Below are 20519 nucleotides of genomic sequence, written 5' to 3' on the forward strand. Positions count from 1 at the left end.
CCTTCTCCCTGTCCCATCGTGCTCCCTTCTCCCTGTCCCATCGTGCTCCCTTCTCCCTGTCCCATCGTGCTCCCTTCTCCCTGTCCCATCGTGCTTCCTTCTCGCTGTCCCATGTGAACTGTTTCCCTTGCAGGCCCAATTCAGTGTCGTTTCCTGTAGCCGTCTTAGTGACCCTTCAGGCCAGAAGCAGATGCCTGTGCTGTGTACCATGCCCTTCCTGCTGCTGAACTGGAGAGAAAATGTGGCTGGCAGGTGGTAAACTCACTGGCTGAATCAGGCCCAGTGGAGAAGCAGGGTTAATAATTGACTTTGCCCTGTGTAGCCACTGGTGTTGACCTTGACAGAACACTAGTAGAAATTAGAGCCTGGTCTGGCATTTAACTAACAGGAGAGTATGGCCCAAAAATAACTTCTCGTTTTGAGGTTAATCCTGTCTCTGAGTTTACGGCTGACATTCCTGTCTATCCAGCCCTGTTTGCCTCCAGCACCAGGACCGTGGGCTCATGGCGTTCATAAGGTTCACAAAGAGGGCACACGAGGTCAGGGGGCTGGCTCTCTACAGAGCCGCTCACCGTGGTAGAGGACAAAGGCTACAGTGATCAAGATGCTCTGTAGGAGAGGCGGCAGAACAACGTGTGGGCCTGGTAGAGGTGTAGGTGAAGAGGCTCCCCGTCCCCCATGCTTCTTTCATTTTAAATTCACAGCCTTTGTTTCTTGAGAAGTTCTGAATCTACCTCTGGTGCTGCGAGAAGGTTCAATTGAATAAACATCCTAAAGTCAACAGCACAGCTCCTTGTGGAAGGCACTTTAAATGGCGGGGGTCCTCTGGCTGTAGACATTGCTCCCTCCCTTCCCTAAAATAAAGCCTGCTCCGGAGCATTGATTGTCTGCTGATATGTGGTAGAAAGCTATTCATAGCGTAGAAGTTCTCCTTAGTGGCTAGATAGGCCTAGACTGAGAAATGATAAATGGTGATCCAAAGGTAGATTGTTTTTTTGAGAGAGTCTTGCACTGTCACCCAGGCTAGAGTGCAGTGGCACCATCATGGCTTGCTGCTGCCTCGACCTCCCAGGCTGAAGTCATCCTCCCAGCTCAGCTTCCCGAAGAGCTGGAACTATAACTCAGTGCCACCATGTCTGGCTAATTTTTGTATTTTTTGTAGAGATGGAGTTTTGCCATGCTGCTCATGCTGGTATCAACTCCTGGATTCATATGGTTCTCCCACCTTGCCTCCCAAGGTGCTGGGTTAGCAGGCACGAGCCACTGTGCCTGGCCCAGATTCTTAACTTATTAGGGAGTATCTAAATTAATCTGTTTATTGATCTCTTAAGTAGAATGTGATTAATTCTCCATCCACAGCTGCAAAGCACTGCAGAAGTCCACTTGCCACTCTCCTTTCCCCAGCCCTCCAGGAAGGTACAATGAGTTGGTTGGAGGTGGTTCTGACACCCAGCTTTTGGGTCCCTGGTTTATTGTTTTCTAGTACACTGGCTGGTACCTAAAGGTGCCAACAAATACATGCTCTGTATACACTCATGTACTTTTGCAGAAGGCAGTTGGCCCAAGGTGAGAGTGGGGAGGATGGGAGTGAAAAACACAGCAAGCCAGAAAAAGGGGGACATGGAAAAGGAAGGATAGGAGCTAGAGGGGAGAGGGCTGGGGACTGACTGGCACCCAGCTATAGAATCACTCAGCATTAGAAATGGGCAAAGAGGCCAGGCGCAGTGGTGGACGCCTGTAATCTTAGCAGTTTGGGAGGCCGAGGTGGGTGGCTCACCTGAGGTCAGGGGTTTGAGACCATCCTGGCCAACATGGTGAAGCCCTGTCTGTACTAAAAATACAAAAATCAGCTGGGCATGGTGGTGCATGCTTGTAATCCGAGTTACTTGAGAGGTTGAGGCAGGAGAATCGCTTGAACCCAGGAGGTGGAGGTGGCAGTGAGCCGAGAGTGTGCCACTGCACTCCAGCCTGGGCGACAGAGCAAGACTCGGTCTCAAAAAATACAAAACAAGAAACGTGCAGAGGGACAGGATCAGTATGAAGCATGATGGGAATGAGGTAGAGGGGAGGGAGGCAGGCAGGGGAAAGGTGCAAAGGGAGGGTGAGAAGATGGGAGGTGGTATGGAGAGGCAGTGGGGAAGCTGGTGGCATCCAGAAGTGAAAGAGGAGTTTGAGCGAAAGATCTAGAGGGTAAAGGGAGAAAAGATGAGTCTGAAAGGTATGAGAGGGGTACAGCAAAGGATGGAGGAGAAGCCGTGAGCTACGTATTATGCCGGGTGGGATTCTGCTCCAGGAATTTTGGCTCACGGTTATCCCAAAGAGCTGTGGCAGCCAGTGTTGATTTTATTGCAATATTAGAAGTATATGGTTACTAAGTAAGTGACTTTTGAAATAAGGTGTGAACTGTGAGACACTAGAAGAGGATAAGTGAAACTTTTGTCACTGGAGAGGGACAATTTTTATACCTCTTATTTGTAGGGTCTCTCTGTCCATAGCATTGAGCATGGGTATGAAAAGGTGCCTTGAGGCTGGGAGCAGTGGCTCACACCTGTAATCCCAGCACTTTGGGAGGCCAAGGCGGGTAGATCATCTGAGGTCAGGAGTTCAAGACCAGCCTGGCCAACATGTCTCCACTTAAAATACAAAAAAATTAGCTGGGAGTGGTGCATGTTTGTAATCCCAGCTCCTGGGAAGGCTGAGGCAGGCAAACTGCTTGAACCCAGGAGGTGGAGTTTGCAGTGAGCCAAGATCCTGCCATTGCATTCCAGCCTGGACAGCAGAGTGAGAGAAAGAGAGAAAGAGAAAAAGAGAGACGGAGAGAGAGAGAAAGGGAGAGAAAGGAAGGGAGGGAGGGAGGGAGGGAAGGAAGGGAATAAGGGAGGGAAGAAAGGAGGGAGGCGATATGCATGGAATGTAATGCTTTAAAAAGTTACACGTGTTGTTTGCCTGTGGGGGAAGACACCACAGTCTGGTTAGTTGTAGCAGTCTCTGGTGGTCTTTGGGCAGGAGTTTGAAGAGACCATTGGAAGGGCATCAGAATAATTTAAATGACCCATATTCCATCTTTCAGAATGAAACTAATATTTATTTTAAAAAAATTGTATGCTCTAGCTGAGAATTTACATAGCCTTCTAAAGAGGAGACAGGTATGCTTTTGGTTTCCAGTGATCAGTGATCACTCGGTGAACTTGTGGCATTACTCAGTGCATCTGGGAACTTCTTACTCTTACCAGCTGTCTTAGGCCATCTCCCTTCCTCTTGAAACCAATTTTGTTTGACATGTCATTGTAGATTTTCTGTGATTTCCCTCAAATCATTCCTCAATGAGCAGTACCCCTTAAATGCCTTCTGTTTGTATCTAGAAATTATCAGCTCAACCAGTAAATAGTAGTTTGTTAGTCAAGCCAGTGATCCAGGAAAGACCTAAGTTTTTGTTTTTGTTTGCTTGTTTTTTAAAGATGAACAAAGTTTTTAAGGAATAATTTTTGTAATCAAATGTTTTATTTTGATGTAGTTACAAATTTATATGCAGTTGTACAAAAATGCAGTTAGATCCCGTATACCTTTTATCCCATTTCCTCCAAATTTAACATATTGCAAACTATAGTACAACAGCATGACCAGTATATTGACATTGATATGGCTGAGATATAGAACATTTATGTCACTCCCCACATTTTTTGTGTTGTTCTTTTATAGCCATGCCATTCTCCTTCCTGTCCCTCCCATCCCTCCTTAACCCAACTACTATGCTTTTCTCTGGTCTTAAAATTTTGTCATTTCCAGTATGACATATAGATGGAATCTTACAGAATGTAACCTTTTGTGATTGGCTTTTCTTGCTCAGCATGGTTCTCTTGAGATTCCTCCAGGCTCCCGCATGTGTCAAGAAGTGCTTTCCTTTTTATTGCTGAGAAGTATTCTATAGTATAGATGTGCCACAGTTTGTTCAAGCCTTCATTCATTGAAGGACATCTGGGATGATTCTAGTTTTGTACTGCTACAGTAAAGCTTATATGAACGCATCTTTTTGTGTGAATATGTTTTAATTTTTTTCGGGGATATATAGGAGTGTGAATATGTTTTAATTTTTTTCTGGGATAATTATCTAGGAGTGCAGTTGCCAGATTAAATGGTAGTACATGTTTAGCTTTTAAAGAACCTGCAAAACTACTTTCCAGAATGACTCCACCATTTTGCATTCCCACCAGCAGTGTGTGAGCAACCCAGTTTATCCAAATCGTTCCTAGCGTTTGGCATTGCCCATGTTTTATTTTAGCCAGAATGGTAGGTAGATGGTGATATAATATTGTAGGTTTAATATGCAGTTATCTAATGGCCAGTCATGCTGAACATCTTTCCATGTGCTCATTTGCCAGGTATATCCTCTTTGGTGAAATATCTAGTCATGTCTTTTGCCCATTTCCTAATTGGATTGTTTGGGTTTTTCTCTTTTAAACTGTTGAGTTTTGAAAATTTTTGTGTATTGTAGATATGAGCACTTTGTCAAATATGTGGTTTGTAAAGACATTCTTCTAGTCTCTAGTAAAAAAGAAACCTTTTAAATAAAGGCTTTGAAGAGTAAAAGTCTTTAGTTTTGATGAAGTCTAGTGTAGTTTTTCCTTCTATGGATTGTGCTTTTGGTATCAAGTCTAAGAAGTCTTTTCCTACCTTAGATCCCAGAGATTTTCTCCCGTGTTTTTGTTTTTTAAGAGTTTTGTAGTTTTACATTTTACCTTGAAGTTCATAGTCCATTTTGAGTGAAATTTTGTGTAAGGTAGCAGTTTAGTTCCAGGTTTATTTATTTTGCTTGTGAACATCCAATTGCTCCAGCACCATTTGTTGAAAGGGTTATTCTTCCTGTAGTAATTGCTTTTGAACCTTTGTAAAAAGTGCGTTGGGCATTTTTGTGTTAATCTGTTTTTGGGCTCTCTATTCTGTTTTATTGACCTGTGTGTCTATCCCTTTGCCAGAATCACATGGTCTTGATGACTGTGGCTATATTATGTCTAAAAATCTGGTAGACACTTTATTCTTTTTCAAAATTGTTTTAGCTATTCTAGTTACTTTACCTTTTCATATAAATGTTAGAATAACCTTGTCTATATCTATACAAATTTTGCTGAGATTTTGATAGTAATTCTATTAAACTTACATGTCAGTATAGAGAGAATTGATATCTTTACTATGTTGAGTATTGTAGTCCATGAACATGGTCTAAGTAAATCTTCATTTATTTAGATATTCACTTCTTTCATCATTTGGTTTTGTATTTGTAAGCATACCAAGTCTGGTATGTGTTGTGCTAGACTTATACCTAAGTGTTTAATGTTTTTGAGTGATTGTAAATGGTATATTTTTACGTTTTAGTATCCTTCTGTTCATTACTAGTATACAGAAATGCAATTGTATGTTTTTATTTATGTTTATTTTATATCAGGACCCTTATTTATCTTGCTGAACTCGTGTATTCTACAAAGGTTTTTTTTTTCTTTTTTGGTAGATTCCTTGGGATTTTCTGCATAAACTATCTTATCATCTGCAAATAGGACAGTTTTATTTCTTGCTTTCTCATCTTTTCTCATTTGTATGCCTTTTACTTCTTATTTCTTGCCTTATTAGGTAGGCTAGAAGTTCCAATATTATGTTGAATCAGAGTGTTGAGAGCACATATCTTTGCCTTATTCTCAGTTTTAGAAGGAAGCATTCAGTTTCTTACTATTAAATGTAATGTTAATTATAGATCTTTTGTGAATTGGATGCTCTTTAGTTAAGAATGTTCCTCTGTATTTACAAATTGTTTGGAGTTTTAAAAAATTTAAATCATGAATGCCTCTTGCATTTTGTCAAATGCTTTATCTGCATTTATTGATATGATCATGTGATTTCTCCCCCGATTTAAAAATATCAAATCAGCCCTAGCATTTCTAGAATAAACTTCACTTGATCCTACTTTATAATTCTTTTATAAAGTGCTGAGTTTTATTTGCTTGCATTTTGTTAAGGATTCTTGTGTCTATATTGATGAGACATATTGGCTTATAGTCCTTTTTACATTTTTTTTTCAGGGTACTGTTTGGATTTTGGTATTGAATAATACCGACATCAATAAATGAGTTGAGAAGTATTTCTTCCTTCTATTTTCTGTAAGAGATTGTGTAGAATTGATATTAATTCATTTTTAAATGCTAGATAGAATTCTCCAGTGAAACCATTTAGACCTGGAATTATCTTTTGGGGGAGTTTTAAAATATGAATTTCATTTCCTCAATGAGGCTATTCAGATTGTCTGTTATATTTCGTACTGCGTATGTTGTGGTAGTTTGTGCTTTTTAAGGAGTTGGTCCATTTTGTCTAAGTTGTCAGATGTGTGTTGAGTTGTTTATAGTGTTCTCTTACGGTCCTTTAGATGTCTGCAGGGTCGGTGGTAATATATCTTGTTTTATTTTTGATATTGGTAATTTGAATTTTTTTTTTCTTTGTGGTACTAGAAGTTTGTCAATCTTATTGATTTTTTTTTTAATGTTTGATTAGTGCTTTTAAATTTATTTTTTATTTTACTTTAAGTTCTGGGATATATGTGCTGAATGTGCAGGTTTGCTACATAGTTATGCATCTGCCATGGTGGTTTACTGCATCTATCGGTCTGTCATCTAGGTTTTAAGCCCTGCATGTGTTAGGTATATGTCCTAATGCTCTCCGTCCCCTTACCCCTCTGCCCCCTCTGTGTGATGCTCCCCTCCCTGTGTCCATGTGTTCTCATTGTTCAACTCTCACTTAGGAGTGAGAACATGCTATGTTTGGTTTTCTGTTCCTGTGATGGTTTGCTGAGGATGATGGTTTCCAGCTTCATCCATGTCCCTGCAAAGGACACGAACTTATTCTTTCAAAAGAATCAGCTTTTTGTTTCATTGTTTTTTTCTATTGTTTTTCTGTTTTCCATTTCATTGATTTCTGCTCTTTCTTATTTCCTTCCTTCTGCTTTCTTTGGGTTTATATTGCTCTTCCTTTTCCACGTTCTTGAGGTAGGAGCTTAGATTATTGAATTCAGACTTTTCTTCTTTTCTAATATCAATATTTAATGCCATATATTTTATTTTAATTTCCATTCAGGTCAGTATGTGTTTTTAAAAAACTTTTCTTGAGGCTTGCTGTTTGAACCATGGATTATTTAGAAGTGTGTTGTTTAATTTCTAAGTCCTTGGGTATTCCCCTGTTATCTCGTTAAATTCCATTTTGGTTAGAAAACCAGTCTGTATGATTTCAGTCCTTTTACATTTGTTGAGGTTTGTTTTATGGCTCAGGATATGGTTTATCTTGGTATATATTCTTGAAAAGATGGTATATTTTGCTAGAAGGATATAAAAAATAGTAAATATGAATCAATCTGAAGGATAAAAATAAGTGATTTTTTTTCCTTTGGCAGTAGAAATATTGTTACTAGTTGAACAAATTATCTTTACTTATAGCCTGAGTTATACAAAAAATAGGAATACATCCTTTTTGGTGGTTTACAAATCTAATTACATTTTCATATTTAAAGTAAGTAGTGGTGGATATGTGAAGTGTCATTTTATTTGCCACAGAGGTTTTTTCCCATTCGAATTGTAATTTTGTGGATTTTTTCATTTTGTGGTTGCTTTAGTGAAAAGAAATGTTAGAAGAAGTTTGTTTTAAAGTAAATTGAACAATGCATAAGACTATAGGGTAGAAAAAATAAATTTTGGATTGTAGTTTTGACAACGCCTTCTTCCTCTCTTATATTTGGAGGATCTTTTCAGATAGACGTATATAGAATGTCCCGTGTGCCATTCTTTGAGGCAGCACAGTCCTTTGGATGCTGATTTAAGAGGAGGTTAGTCATCTGCCATTTCTTTCTCCTGGTGCCCCATCTCACTCACCTCTCCTAATAGTCTAGCATTAGCCTTCTAGAGAAATTCAGAGGTCTGCCAAGGTAAGTCAGCAAACCAGTCAAGGGCCAAGAGGTCAGGAATGTGTGAGTAGCTGAGTCAGGGGACTGGAATCAGAAGTGAGGGTGAGTCAGGGCCGGGGCTGACTCAGGCGGGCTGAGGTGGTGACCTGTGGAATCACCTGGCATCCTGGTGCTCCAGGGCAGGGGCAGGCTCACTATGCTGAGGCCTGAAACTTCACCTCTCCCAGGGATCAGCTAATAGATGTGGCCAAAGAATTCGGTCCCAGTTAACCTTCCCTTCCTCTTTTGTGTTAGGTCATCTGTCAGAAAAATATTAACCAACTTTAGGGTCCCATGACTTTTTTTCTCTTTGTGGAAATGGGAATGATATCACTGCGAAGAATCATGGAAGAGGTTGTGGAGGAAAAGGAAGAGGGGGGCAAATAAATTAGTGAGAAAAAGAGAAACAGGGTTGGAAAGCCAGGCAGATATTGGGCGCTTCTGCAAGAATTGTAGACTGTTCTTATCACCAAGTCTGGTCCATTCTGTCACTCAGATGAGCCTGTCCAGCCTTCCTCTCTCTTATTCCCAACACTTTAGCCTTTTTTTTTTTTCCCCTTGAGACGTAATCTCGCTCTTGCCGCCTAGAGTGCTGTGGTGGAGTCTCAGCTCACTGCAACTTCGCACTCCCTGGTTCAAGGGATTCTCCTGCCTCAGCCTCCCAAGTAGCTGCGATTACAGGCATGCACCACCACACCCAGCTAATTTTTGTATTTTTAGTAGAGACGGGGTTTCACCATGTTGGCCAGGATGGTCTCGACGTCCTGACCTTGTGATCTACCCACCTGGGCCTCCCGAAGTGGTAGGATTACAGGCGTGAGCCACCGCGCCCGGCCACTTTTAACTGGAGTCCCTCCTCACAGCTGTGGGTTGGTTGGAGTGAATGAGTGAGAACAGCTTGTCAAGGGTGACCTTTAGCTTTCAGATAGGTGACTGGGTGAATATTGGAGGCATTAAGAAGGACTAGAGGAGGTCCATGTCTTAGAGTGGTACGTGGGATGAGGACTTCCATTTTGTGCATGTTGAATCTGACTGTGCTGAGTTTGAGGCATCTATGGGACACCCGAAGAGGAGTGTCTGGCACAAGAGAAAGGCTAGGCTGGACCTACTGATTTTGGTTGGGCCCAATAGGTGCTTATAGTAGTTTCATGCTCCTAAACAGGAGGCTGTTTGCATTCTGTCCTTGTTTTATATTTCCACTGGGAGGAGTGTTTTAGGACTTCTTACAGATGACACAGTAATTGTAGACCTGGCCCTACCAGCCATGCTTGAGGTATTGTGTAGATAATCTGCTTCGTTGCTGTTAGTTTTCCCAGCCCAGTTTAACTATCTCCTGATGCAAGCGAAGCTTTTGGGTGGACAAACTTAAAATAACTTTATTACCGGTGCAATCATACTAAACTTTAATCGCCCAGCAGCTAGAAAGACTAGGATTAGATACTTTATTGTATGTGTACATTCTGATGAAGGGAAGAGATTAGCGTTTGTAAAGTCATATTATTATGACAAACAGGAGTGCTCCTCCTTGGGAGATGGGTTCTTCCAAGATGATAAGTGAATTCCAAAGAACAACTTTTTCTTTTTTTTCTTGAGCTTATTTAACTTTTTTTAAAGTTTATTTTGACTTAAGCCAATATTACTTATTTTCAGGTAGACAGAGCCAAAAAAAAAAAAAATGTTAAAGAGGAGGATTGGTTTGTTGTTGTTCTGGGCAAAAGTGATACTTAGTGGGAACATTTGGCCAGGACAGACATACTGGGTTAGGATACATTTTTTTCTCAATAGCATTTTGAGGAATTCCTAAGGTTTTTGATGTTCTCTGATAATGGTAATAATGTAAGCATCATTGGTTATTACCAAATGCATCTATATACTCAGATTTTCCTTTTGTTCAGGATATCTTATATTTTAAAAAGATCCATGTTGGGGCAGATATTTATAGAGAGCCAAGTGTTTAGAATTGTGATGAGTTGCTAGTTTTATAGATCGTGCTGTTGAGAACGCTGCCTTTACTGGTTTTTTACTTCTCTTAATGTGCATATCTGTGAAATAGAGTTGCTGTAAAAGTTCAAATGCTGCCAGATAGGCTAAGCAGGGAGGAAAAACATGAGTTGACCTTTCTCAGAGAGTCACCAATATTCTGCAGTTTCTGGATAAAGGTATTGATCTACTTACGACCTATGCAACTTACGACCATTTGACTTTACGACCACAATCGCTAGCCACCACTGCTCCGCGTATAGCAGCGCAAACGTTGCCCAGCTGGGCGTACGACAGTGCGGACCAGCTTCCGGCAGCACTACCATGTCCGCGTGCATATAGCCTACTCAACTTATGACCAAATCGTGTTACGACCGGTCTGTCGGAACCAATCATGGTCGTAAGTCGAGCACTGGCTGTGTAGTGTTTGAGTATACAGAGGGTACAGGGTTTTGCATGGACAGACGTTTTCATTTCTTTGATATGTATACCTGGGAGTAGAGTTTCTAGGTCATAAAATAACTGTTTGAGGAACTCCCAAAATGGTTTCCAAAGTGACAGCACCATTTCCCATTCCCCCAGTAATTCATGAGGGAGGGTCCTGATTTCTCCACATTTTCTCCCACACTTGTTATTATCTGCCTTTTTTATGATAGCCATCTTTGTGGGTGTGAAATGGCATTTCATTGTGGTTTTGATTTGCATTTCTCTGATGACTAATGATATCAAGTATCTTTTCATGTGCTTATTTGCCATTTGTATATCTTCTTTGGAAGGCTATCTGTTCAGATTCTCTGTCCATTTTTAAATTGCGTTGTCTTCTTATTATTGAGTTGTAATAGTTCTTTGTATATTCTGGATACCAGTCTCTTATTACATATTTAATTTACGATATATTTCTCCCCCTTTTGGATTATCTTTTCACTTTTTAAATACTATCCTTTGAAGCACAAAGATTTTTAACTTTCATGATGTCCAGTGTATCTATTTTTTTCTTTTGCTACTTGTGTCATGTCTAAGAAACCATTTCTTCATCCAAGCTTATGAATACCTTCTCTTCTTCTACAGTTGAGTGAGAAGTGAGCAGAAGTGGTGTAGGGACCGCCTCTCCCAGAGGGGCTGCAAGAGAGATGGCTTAGCCATGCCATCCTTGATCAGAAAGGGGATGATCAGCACTGAGAAAGCCCAAGGGTATGCTGGTCCCTACAGTCAAGCTGCATTAGTTGACAGGATCATTTATATTTCAGGACAGGTACACAGCTTTCAAGTGGACCTTTCAAGTGGCCAGCTTATGCTGACGGTGGTAACAGAAGAAGCTAAACAGGCTCTAAAGAACATGGGTGATATTGTGAAAGGTGCAGGCTGTGACTTCACTAATGTGGTAAAACAACTGTTTGGCAAGCTGACATAAATAACCTCCGGGCTGTCAATGTAATCTACAAACAGTATTTCAAGAGTGGTTTTTCTACTAGGGCTGCTTACCATATTTTGCCACTTTGCCCAAAGGAGGCCGGCTTGAAATTGAAGCAGTAGCTGTTCAAAGACCTCTCACAACGGCCTGATTATACGTGGGCCCAGTGCTGTCTAGTCTGGAATTTTTAGCATATTAATTATCACAGTTGATGTAACATCTTAATTAACATCTTGATTTTTATAACTGATGAAAGTATAAGTTTGACTAAAATATCCAAAGTTATGGAAAAACTGTATAATAGAATTAAACATGAATTGAAGATTAGATGATGAATCCAGTTACTGATGTTACCAATTACACTTATACACACCCATATCACTGAATGTAGGAAGCAGATGCTCATTACGTAGTCAAATAACAGGGAAATAACGTGGGAAAGATGAGTTATTGTTCCTGAGAAATAATTAAGAACACACCTGATTCAAATAAATTTGGTGATGTGAAGTATTTAGTTATCATGTCAGGTATGTGATTCTGGTAATTCAGCTTTTACTAGAGTAAAATTAAAGTATTTAAATTTGAATGGTAGAGATAAAGGAACAGAAAATGGACCAAAATTTTAAATAGGTAATATTTTTCCGATGGAAAGGAAATAGACATGCAGATTTAAGATTTACTTTTTTTCTAATAATTTAATAGTTTTAGCTTTTACATTTAAGCCTGTGACTCATTTTGGACTAAATGTTGAATATAGTATGAAGTAGGAGTCTATTTTATTCTTTTGCATGTAGGTATCATTTGTCCCATCACCATTTGTTGAAGAAACGATTCTTGCCCCATGGAATTGTCTTGGCGCTATTCTGGCCCTCTTAAGTTTTATTTTCCAGGCTTCCTACCATTCAAATTGTTTCCCAAACATTAGTTTTGGTGCTAAAGCTCGGATATTAAAGCATCTACTCAAAAGAAACTGTTTAGACCGGAAGCGACTGAGGTACGACTAAGTTCAAGTTAGGGTTACTGCCATTGTAGGTGGGTGAGAGGTTATGAGAGATACTAGAGAGATTATGAGGAAAATTAAGCTGTTACTTAAAAAAAAAAAGATAGCATTTTCTCTGGATGTCTGGAGGTCAGAGAAGCATATTTTCAATCCTGCTTTGTGTGCAGTCTTACTGATGGTAACGTGGTCACCTGGAGAGATTTTGTGACAGACACAGTTTTTCTCCTGTAGACTGGACTTTTAGACATGGACAACAGTAGTTACTTGAAGTAGTGAAAAAAAAAGCAATAAAAATCAGGAGTTCTCACAGTGACTGTGTTGCTTTGCTATTAAAAAGCTGTGTGACCTCAGGCAACTAAGGTCAGCCAACCTTGTTTCATCTTATGTCAAATGCGGGTACTGGATTTATGACCTCTGGTCGTCTCTGGCATTAAAGTTCTATGATGCTGATACATTTGAAGATGACGTTAACATGGCCAGGCTTTGATGTTTAGAAACCACATTATAAAAACTTACCTAGCAGTGCCAGAAAGTAAGGAAGTGCTCCAAACACACACACACACACACACACACACACACACACACACACACACCCCGATGAGGTATGGCAGAGGACACAGGAACCAAATACAGAAGCTGCCAGTGGCCAAAGTCACAAAATAACGTAGTATTGAATTATGTCCCCCAAATAAAGTAAATGCACATCGGTTTGCACTGATGTAACAAGTAATTGAATACATAAATGGGGAAGAATAGATGAATCTCCCTTCTAGAAGAGTTCCAGATAATTTATTTAGATAAGTTGCCTTCAAGTAGGTTGGGGCTCACTCCCCACTCTTTAAATGAATTCCTTCTAGAGTGTACAGGTTGAAGTGAGGGAGAAAAGAGTCATTTTTGGGGGAAGAGTCAGTGGAAAAACCTGACAAGCATACGTCAGCCAGGTGATCAGTTTCAGCATCAGTCACATTGATAGTATATACCCTTGATATGATGTGCTGAAAATGACACTTTACCTTTGTGGTATTTCAAATCCATACCCCCAGTGTAAACATCAGACAAATCTCAATTGAGGAACATCCTACAAAATATCTGACCCAGTACTCCTGAAACTGTTAACGGTCATCAAAACCAGGGAAAGTCTGAGGCGCTGTCACAGCCAAGAGGAGCCTGAGGAGCTGTGATGACTGAATGTGATGTGGTGTCCTGAATGCGATCAAGAGCAGGAAAAGGACATTAGGTAAAGACTAAGGAAAGCTGAACACAGTATGGACTTTGGTTAATAATAATAGATCAGGATAGTTCATTCATTATGACAAATGTACCATGTCCATGTAAGATGCAGTAAAAGGGGAAGCTCAGTTGAATGGGAATTTTGTATTATCTTAGCAGTTTTTCCATAATCTAGAGCTGTTCTAATTTTTTGTTAAAAAACTTACGTGGGGGAATATTCTAATACCAGTTTGGTGCCTCTTCCGTGAAGTCATCCTCAAGCAACGTCCTTCCCACAGTGCCACAGCTCCCTCCATGGCAACACTGGCATCTCTGTTATGCCACTGGTACTATAGTTAACTTCCTCTCTTGTCTGCCCTGCAAAGCTTTGAGCTCCTTATTCATCTTTATGCACAGCTTCTAGCACACAGGAGGCACTCACATGTTTGTTAGCTGATACAATGAAGGAATGAGCAGTAGAACATTTATTTCCTGCATCCACTACATGTACCACTTTTTGCTTCAGGTTCCTGTACTCAAAGATGCTCACACTGTAGCTAGGAGACAGAATAGTAGTGGGATAATGATGGCCATGATGTAGGAAGAACAGATGAATCTTCCTTATAATTTAGGAAGAGAAAGAAATGCCTACTCTCTCTACTTTAGAGAATAGCAGAAGGTTTGCACTGACAGTGTGTCAGAAAACTGATTAAAAAATGTATTTATCTCAAGAAAGATTCAAATGGTACTGGGACCAACTCCCCTCCTCCTCTACCTTCACTCTCCAGCAACTCACTTCCAGATACTTCCAGTTAAAGACTTTATTTTTTCATTTAAGGCTTTTACTGTTTGAAATCCTCAGATATGATGACTGATCTGGAGGCATACACTCGATTTATCAACTAAAGCCTCAGGTTTCTCACGCTGGTGAAGGCAGAACCTGGAGACCTGGCAGTAGGCAGGCATCTCTTAAGGGAGAAAATTAGAGGATGTGAGCCACTCAGTGACCCCAGAAATTGAGCTCAAAAGATGAGATGGGCCTAACTTGATCGGTTTCCTCAGAGGCATCACACACATTTCTGGATTAAGCTGCAGTCCTCCCTGATAGCACAATGCACAGATTAAGGAGTTCTAGGCTCTTATTTGCAAGGAAACTTTGTGAGCAATAGATCTGCAACTTTGTTTAGACATTGACATTTTTCATAGGTTGAATCTGATACTACTCACAAAGGCACATAGATAAAATAAAAAAGATATTTCTAAAAGATCATAGAAAATATAAATTTAAATAGAATAAATTCTGGGGACCATAGGAGACAAATACAACCCAGCCATGTTGTCCAATAATCCTGATGGTGAATTAGAAATGCAGTCCTGAGACCTTCGGCAAAGTGAAAAAGGAACGTGATCAACTTCATGATTTTTGTTGTCCATAAGAAAAAAAAAAAAAAAAAAAAACAAATGCCACTGCACTCTAGCCTAGGAAATAGAGCGAAAAAAAAAAAAAAAAAAAAAAAAAAAAAAAAAAAAAAAACTAAAACATTTCCTCAGGGAATTAAAACTTCTCTTGACATATAATTGTAGAAATTATACCCTAGTTTCCTTGCTTAGCCTGGGGACCTGGGGACCTCATGAGCAGAGAGAGAGGAGGTAGATGATCCAGGCATGCATACTGTCATCTGTACATGCCTCAGGCCCACATGTCACTGAGGGAGAAACAAATCATTGTCCCAGAGTCTTGAACAGGCCCTCAGGTATGGGCATTTTATTTCCAGATTTTACTTCCTTACTGTGAAGTGTGAGATAACATCTGTCCTTCTGCACGTGGGATAAGGGATGAGTCTAGCTGCTAAATGTGAGTATATGAGTATTTCTGATTCTGAGGTCTGATTTGATACTGGGAGTTAACAAGATAAGGAACATAATAAATATGCTAGACCAGAATTAATACTTTAAATGGTGAGTTTATGATTTCAAATTTGCAGCAAAGTTAATGCTGGTAAAGTTGAATCATATTCATCCTCTTGCCTTTCTTTTGAAAATACTGAAATTTAATAAGAGCTGAAGAAGATGTTCCCTAGAAGTCAGGAATCAATCAGAATCACTCCAATTATGCTGTCTTCTTTTGTCAGGGTTACTAGGTAGGAGATTGGGGCCACAGACAGATTTTGGAAGGAGCTTCCTAGTGATGGATGACAGAGCTCTTGGTCCTGTCCTGTTAACTTGTCTTTCATGACATAAAGACACAGAAAGCATACTTATCAAGGCTGTATGTGACTCAGAGCAGGCAGAGAGAGCCCAAGTACAAAATGGCAGACCCAAGTTTCACAGTGATCTCCATGGTCAGAAACAAGGGCTCCTGTAATCCCAGCTACTTTGGAGGCTGAGGCAGGAGGATGGCTTGAACCCCAGAGGTGGAGGTTACAGTAAGCTGAGATTGTGCCATTGCACTCTAGCCTGGGCAACAAGAGTAAAACTCCATCTCAAAAAAAAAAAAATCAACTTGATTAAACTGAAAAGAGATACATGTCATGGCCTGTTTCTTTTTCTTTCATTTTTGGGGATTAACTATAGAATGCAGACCTGTGAATTAGTAGGACTTTTGGATGACCCTAAGCTCCATTCCCTGGCAGCAGCACAGATATACTCATGTGCATAAGTAAACAAACAACAAGTTGTAGACGCCTCCGAACTAGTAACCCATCCTTTCTAGTAACCTACCATTTAGTGGATTCAGCGAGATTGCATATTCTCAGATTCTATGCTCTTCTTTCCATCTACTGTGGCTATAAGAGGTGCTTGGTAACTTTCCACAATCAGAGGTCTTCCATGAATAACCAATAGTTATGGAGCGCCAGTTGTATATATGACATTGGTCCAGACAGTGTAGCTAAGAAGATAAGCAAGACATAGTCCAGATCCCTAAAAGACCCAGGCATCTCTCCTAAATAGGTATGCATGAGGGATGGATTCACGTGCCACAGTTGCAACCCTCAGTACCTAGAAGAATGAGACAGACAGTAAGCGCTCAGAGAGAGATGTGAAAACGCTGATGAGGGTATAAACCTGAAAACCACTTAAAAAAATAAATCTGCAAAGCAAGAGATGGAGGCTCCAAAGACCATGATTTTTATATGCCGGTGCTCTTGCCATTTAAAAAGTTTTACATTTATAGGTTCATCTAGTGACTTATTGTTCTCAAGGCATAGCCATCAAATGAATATTTGTAACTGGATAGTGTGTGAGTGGGGAGTGGTTGAGAAGGATCTGTATTCTGAAATGGAGGCCAAGAAGCTTTGTTTATGATGGAAGCATAGAGGTGGAGTTCTCGTTCTCTTCTGCTTGTCTCTAGGTCTCTGCTGTGGTTCTGTTGAAATCAGGCTGTGAAGGAGCCCACCTCTGCCACCACCCTTTTTCTTTGTTCCCTTTTTCCCCTCTGCACCTGGATTCAGCATTTAACACCCTTCATATGAGCAACTTATAATAAACTACTCATACGTGATTAGGCCATTAAAAATACAAGTAGAAAACGTAAAAGCAGAAGGAGGGATGGATTTTATTTTGGGAAACTGGCTGATCCCATGAACTTTCTGTTCTTTCTCTTTGGGGCTAAATGGTCCTGATTCTTCATTTTAGAATAATTGCAAACTGGTGTGCATTACATTTTCCATCCCAGAACAATTGGATTATGGCTTTGTGTTCATTCCTGAACTCCAGCCACTTGCAATGGTGCACAGTGTTCAGCTGGCATCCCATCCAGCAGATTTTGGCCAAGGGTGTTCCCTGGAAACTTGAGTGTCTAGGCATGAGCTCAGACACTGGCACGTTTGCCATCCCTCTAAATGTCTCCATGTGCTTCATGTACAATACTAACTGTAAAGCCAGAAGGTAGCTCTTCTGCTCTGCATGCAGTAGCTTTCTCTTTGCTCCTATCTTAGGGATTTATCACTCATTCCTTGTATGACAGGAACTGTGAAGATTGTTGTCATCACCTCTACTGGAAATGGCTCGAGGGGAGAAGAGGTCTTTTAAAAATCTTTCTTTACATCCTTCTGGGGGCTTTATAGGGTAGAAGATCAGTTCATATAACTTGGCTATACCCTGTGGGTCCTTAAACCACGATGCTTTCTGTAGTTTCTACGTGAAGCTTTTCCTGTGAAATCTCTGAAATAGCTTTGATGTGTAACTTAGAAACCAGCTATCAGCAACTCATTTGCATGGTATCATCAATATCCTTCTTGCTTTCTCAGTCAGCTCATTTACCACCAAGCTTTCTACGTAGTTGGTGTTGGTCTCATTACCAGCGTCCTCTTGGATTGTAAGATGCAGTGACCCAGCTCTCAGACCTCGAGGTGGCTTTGACCTGTTTTGTGGGAAGGCCTCCCCTGCCACAAAAGTATTCCTCATGCTTATTACTAGCTTGTTTCTTTAAAATCAACGTCTTGTAAAACGTGAATTTCTGGTTTTATACTTGCGATGACTCAAAAACAGCCTTCATTTGCCCTTTTGGCCTAGGAACACCATTAAGGAGAGAAAGAAAGGATGACAGTAAATAATCATATTACTATGATTATTTTATTAACCCATTAACTAGGGTTAATACTAGTATTAACCCTAGTAAACCTAGGGACTGTCTGGGAAAATACAAAGGTATAGCTACTGTACAGTTTTCAGGTTCTACATATGAAAGCATTGACGAATGATTTTGAGGTGGTACTTATAAGCACCAAGGAAGGGTATTAAATGAATCCACATTGTCTTGGGAGGTGTTTCCCATGATTTGGAGTGTGACCAGCCCCATTTTCCCTTATACAGATTAACTTTAATAAAGCATTACGTCTCAATTCCATTGTAAACTTCATTAATGCCAAGTGAAGGCGGAGGGAATTGGGAAGACCTCTATTTTCATATGAAAGCCTAACTTTGGAAGCACATAAAGCAACTAATTGACAAGAAAAATGAAAGCATATTTCCAGGAGGCCAAGAATGTCTTGGCAATCCAGATAAATGCTGTTTGTAAAAGCAAAACTGATAACCAGGAACGACTATGGAATGGAGCCTTCTGAACTTCGAGATAAGATAAATGAGTGAAAGACAGGAGGAGGAATGTGTGTGTTTCAGGGAAAATGTTCACAGGGTTATTCTAAATCTCAGTTAGCCTGGCTCACCATGGCGGCAAATATGTTAAAAAAAAAAACCCCGAACAGCCTTAGTTTCTTCTTTGTAGGGCCTTAAAACCAAAACGTGCCTATTTCTCAGAAGTTCATGATAATTTTTAACAGAATTACCTACTGAGAAGATCAAGAGTTGTGCTTGACCTGATATTTGGGTCAAGCCCTGCCTTCTACTCCAGAGGTCCCCAATCCCTGGGCCATGGACCGGTACAGGTCTGTGACCTGTTAGGGATCAGGAGCATGAACCCTATTGTGAACTGTGCGTGCGAGGGATCTAGGATGTGTTCTCTTTATGACAGTCTGTAATAACTAATGCCTGATGATCTCAGATGAAATGGTTTCATCCTGAGGCCATCCCTCCCGCACATCCCCCCCACCATCCGTGGAAAAACTATCTTCCACGAAACTGGTCCTTGGTGCCAAAAAGGGTGGGCACCTCTACTTCCACCTGACTGCTGCTGTATTCCCTTCCAAGTCTGTCTTGTAAAGCAATGATCAGGAAAAAGGTTGGTGGCCTATAGCTAGCAGTTGGGGTGGTAGACGGAATATCGTACAGGATGAACGCATGTGCCCTGGAGTCAGTCTCACATTGAATCCTGGCTGTGTGCCTTGAGTCAGGTTACTTCCCTGGTTGGATCTCCAGTTTCCCAATCAATAAAATGAGGATAATCACGGAGCCCAGCTCATGGAGCACAGTGGGGGTGAAATGAGCCCATACATTCGGACTTGGTAGCCCAGTGTCTGATGGATGCTGATAGACTCAGAGAGGGGAGAAGGGTGAAGGGCCAGGTGAAGGGCCAGGCACAGCAACTGCTCTGTGGTCCCTGAGTCCATCAGAGCTAAGAAGGGTGGCAGTTGCATCCACATTCTGTGGAAGCAGCATTTCAGCCATCCAAACAGAGCAGCTGACCCCAGGAAAGGGAGGCCCCATGCCCTCTGACCCCCCTGAGACCCCACCTCCTACTGTGTCTGGTGGTATGGGGATGGCTGGAAAGTGATATTCCAGCTGGTGCAGGGCCAGGTATCTTCCGGCAGGTCCCTGGAAGTGCCTGGTGTATCTGGTGACTTCAGACGAAGGGCACTGGTGACAACGTTGGTCCAACAGGAAAGAAGGCCTTCGGCAAGAGGGCCTCTTTGTTTGCTCCTGTGTGTGCACCTTGTCTGCCCTGGCAGGCGGAACTCACTGTTGGTTTTGTGGAACAAAGAACAGGCCTGGTTAGATTGGAGTGGGAACTGGGGGCAGGTTGTGGGGAAGGAGGTGGGGCAGGTGGTGGAAGGGGAGGGGTGGGAAGGTCCTGGCAGAGCTCCTGTTGTGACAGTACACTCTAGGAGCAGCATCTGGCAAGCGTCTCCTGGCCTCAGCAGGGGAAAAAGAATAAAGGCACACTTGCATGCTTCAACTCTGATCCCGCAAAGTAAAAGTCTGCGGACAAGGGTCATGCGTGGCCTGAACCTCTTCACTCTTGGCTTCTTATTTAACATAAATAGGAAAATTATTGGGGCTAGCTGCTCACCACAGAATGGGGTGAAAGAGAGGGCCATTGTTTCCAGAAATGCAGCAGTTCCACAGGAATGCAAATGGTGGCTTCAGCTCAGGCCACAGGAGCCGAGCATGTATGCTGTGCAGCAGAGATGCGGGCTGGCACCCATGCACACATGGGCGGCCTCCTGTAGGATCCCTGCAGGGAAGAAGCCCAGCCATTGTATAGGGAGGCGTTCCTTTTTCACATTAGTGGGCACTTCCATTTTCCGGGTGCCCTCAGTGTCATGCTA

At 41.3% G+C, this 20519-nt stretch overlaps 1 protein-coding gene and 1 pseudogene across 2 annotated transcripts in view; both read left to right on the top strand.

The window, feature by feature from the left end:
• The window catches only part of CGNL1 (cingulin like 1), a 177484-nt gene that overhangs the window by 104983 nt on the left and 51982 nt on the right, over positions 1-20519 (top strand). The gene's annotated exons all lie outside the window — the stretch shown is intronic.
• Positions 11020-11558, top strand: LOC108292724 (annotated as a pseudogene).

This window comes from Cebus imitator, unplaced genomic scaffold (genome assembly GCF_001604975.1).
Source record: "Cebus imitator isolate Cc_AM_T3 unplaced genomic scaffold, Cebus_imitator-1.0 Scaffold501, whole genome shotgun sequence".
NCBI classification, from domain to species: Eukaryota; Metazoa; Chordata; class Mammalia; order Primates; family Cebidae; genus Cebus; species Cebus imitator.